The 3126-nt window shown below is 40.2% G+C and overlaps 1 long non-coding RNA gene across 1 annotated transcript in view; it reads left to right on the top strand.

Moving 5' to 3' along the window:
- LOC116703005 (uncharacterized) overlaps positions 1–3126 on the top strand; it is a 27006-nt gene that overhangs the window by 9708 nt on the left and 14172 nt on the right. Inside the window, exon 3 of the long non-coding RNA XR_004335306.1 lies at positions 3072–3082. This is a non-coding gene — a long non-coding RNA (uncharacterized LOC116703005). The remainder of the gene's footprint in view (positions 1–3071; positions 3083–3126) is intronic.

Below are 3126 nucleotides of genomic sequence, written 5' to 3'. Positions count from 1 at the left end.
AGGAGGCTTTCTGAGGTGCTGCAGTGATCACAAGCCTCCAACAAAGCTCTGTACGTGCACACCACTATCTGTCCAACTATCCAGATTTAATGGATTTTTTATTGAAAGTTAGAAAAATTACTTTGGTTGTAATTGTATTTGCTGAGTTTCCTCTTCAGGACTGAAGTGGCTTGTCGGTAACCGGTCAGAGAGAGGCTGTGAAGCTCTGATCCCTCAGTTCTCAGCTCCCAGCCTCTAGTCTGAGAGACTGGAACTGAGTAACAAACAACCGCGGGATTCGGAGGGGAAGCAGCTGTCGGTGGACATGAAGAGTCCTTCACTGCAGACTGGGCAAACTCTAGGTTAGTTGTTAGTTATATGAAACCCATGACCCTTTAAGCTGTTACTTTCTTATGTATGGTTATTAACTGGACTGATAGGGGTTACTGACACAACCTTTCAGACAGAAGATGGAAGTCGGTCCTCAGTTGTCAGCTCCCAGTCCATCTAGGTGATCAGAAGCGTGTTTTTGTCACCAGTGTATTGTCTGGTTCACGATATTTTTAAGCACATCTTTGATTCAATTAAAGACAGAACCAGCAGTTGGCTCAATATTATTCACTATTTTCATTATTAGAACACTAAACTGAAATGACTTGCATGAACTAACCTTTTCATTAGTAAGAACCATAACCCCAAAACCATTAAAAGTGTGAACACACATAATCACATGCCAATTAAGTTGTACATAGGCTAATTCTGTTTATTAGTTGGGCTGGACCACAATAAAAGGGAACTCATTTACACTCGGACACAAAACAAAAAAAAAAAAAAAGCCACAAAAAAAAAAAAAAAAAACAAAAATTAGTCATAAGTACATGTAGAAAATGCTCAGCTGTTTCCATATGTTTCCAAATGTCAATGGAAGAACTACAAATTAGTGCCACTTCCTGAACTGCGAGGTTCGGCAACAGAGCAAAATACCATCAGTTCATTCTCACAGAATCACAACCATGCTTTACTTGAGGTTAAAGGCTCTAACCTAAACTGATATCTCATATTTACCTTATTAAAACAACCACTGTTGTCTTGTTTTCTTATGGATTGTGATTCCTTTCAGGCCCTGATGTGGCTGTAACCTGTCAGAGAGAAGCTGTGAAGCTCTTGTCCTCAGTTCTCAGCTCCCAGGTCCTCTAGTTGAGCGAGATGGATGAGTAACAACAAACCTGCAGGATCAGGATGGAAGCAGCTGTGGCTGGACTGAGAGTCCACACTGCAGACTGAAACTCTCAGGTAGTGGTCACTATTCTAGATGTCATTCTTTGTCATGTTATTATTAGTGGACTGACTAACACGAAATAAAAGAGATAAATGAGGTTTAGACGTCTCTTAGTTTGGGAGAGCTGACTCAGGACCTTGGGTAAACATTGTAATGTTGTCGGTTCACAGAAATCCAAACGTTGACTGGATGATTACAGTTAGGTCAAATGTTATTTGGGACAATGATACCGCGTTGAGGTATTTTGGCTCTGTACATATGGCTGATTGTTTAATTGGTGGAGCTGGGCGCACCTAACGGACTCATTTACATTTACTTTTGTTTGGACTTGATTGCTGATTCCTCTCAGGCTGAGTGGCTTGTAACCTGTCAGAGAGAAGCTGTGAGCTCTGTCCTCAGTTATCAGTCCCCAGTCCTCTAGTATGAGAGAGCTGGACCTGAGGAACAACAACTGCAGGATTCAGGATACGTGGATAGCTGTCGGCTGGCTGAAGCAGGTCATCCCTGCAGACTGGAAACTCTCAGGTTAGTGTTCAGCTATTCTGAGATGTTATTTTCTTGTATGGTAATTATTTAAGTGGGTGCATTATAAACAAGATTAAAAGAGTTAAGCGATTTAGAAGTCTCTAGTTCGTGGATAGGCTGCGCAGAACTTATTCAACATTTCACTGTCTGATTGACAGCAAATAAACCTGATTTGGGTATAAAAGTTAAGGTCCAAATGTATTGTACCAATAGCAACATTTTGTGATTTTGGCCCTTGATTAAAATCCAAATGATTATGTGCTCACAGTGAGACTCTCCGCTTCAACATGAGAGTATTCACTTATGTTGAATAAACTATGCAGGAATATGGTGGACCCAATATTTAAGGGGGACAGTATTGGAAAACCCAAGCGGGGACTCAATCTGTTTCTTGGTACTCCTGGATTGTATGGTGCATGGCAGATATGGTGGAAAGGTACGGACAATCTATTGTACCAAGTTGCTAAGTATCAAATTAGTAAATTTCAATTGAAAAGGAGGTCTATATAAATGTACTGTGAGTAAAACTGTTACTGCGTATTAACTTTCTGATAGGGCTCATTGTTGTCAACTTTGACCCCTTAAGTTTACTATGGCTAAATCTGTTTAATTAGTGGTTGTGGCAGCAACACATAAAGGAGACTCATTTCCAATCTGACAGTTAGTCATAAGTGAATGTAGAAATGTTCAGCTGTTTGCATCTGTTTCCACTGTCAATGAGAAGAACTACAAACAAGTGTAACTTCACTGAATGGCGAGGTTCTGCCAACAGATCAAATACCATCAGGCTTCTCACAGATCCAATCCAATCCAATCCAGGTTATTTGTATAGCACATTGGTACAAACCACCAAAGTAGTTATGAAAAGTTGCTGCACAGAAAAACTCAAACATACACAGAACTAATATGATAAAATTTCCGGTTAAAAACTAAATAGAGAATCTGGTTTAAAAAGTAAAAAAAAAATAGATAAAAATACTAAATACTAAAATACAATAAAACAGTAAAGCAATCAGAGGACACACAACTCACATGGAGTTAACGCCAAGAAGACAAATGTGGTCTTAAGGACGAGCTTAAACCCAATCAATTGTGGGGGATTTGGGACATGGGGGGGCAGAGCGTTCCAGCGTCTAGCGTCCAGCACCGAAAAGGCCACCTGTACCGTGGTCAAAGCCTCCAACAAAGCTCTGTACGTGCACACACAACTATCCAGATTAAATGGATTTTTTTATTGAATTTAGAAAAATTACTTTTGTTTGTAATTGTATTGCTGATTCCTCTCCAGGCTGAGTGGGTGTAACCTGTCAGAGAGAAGCTGTGAAGCTCTGTCCTCAGTTCTC

Source organism: Etheostoma spectabile, chromosome 15 (genome assembly GCF_008692095.1).
Source record: "Etheostoma spectabile isolate EspeVRDwgs_2016 chromosome 15, UIUC_Espe_1.0, whole genome shotgun sequence".
NCBI lineage: Eukaryota > Metazoa > Chordata > Actinopteri > Perciformes > Percidae > Etheostoma > Etheostoma spectabile.
This window is presented reverse-complemented; position numbering and strand designations above follow the sequence as displayed.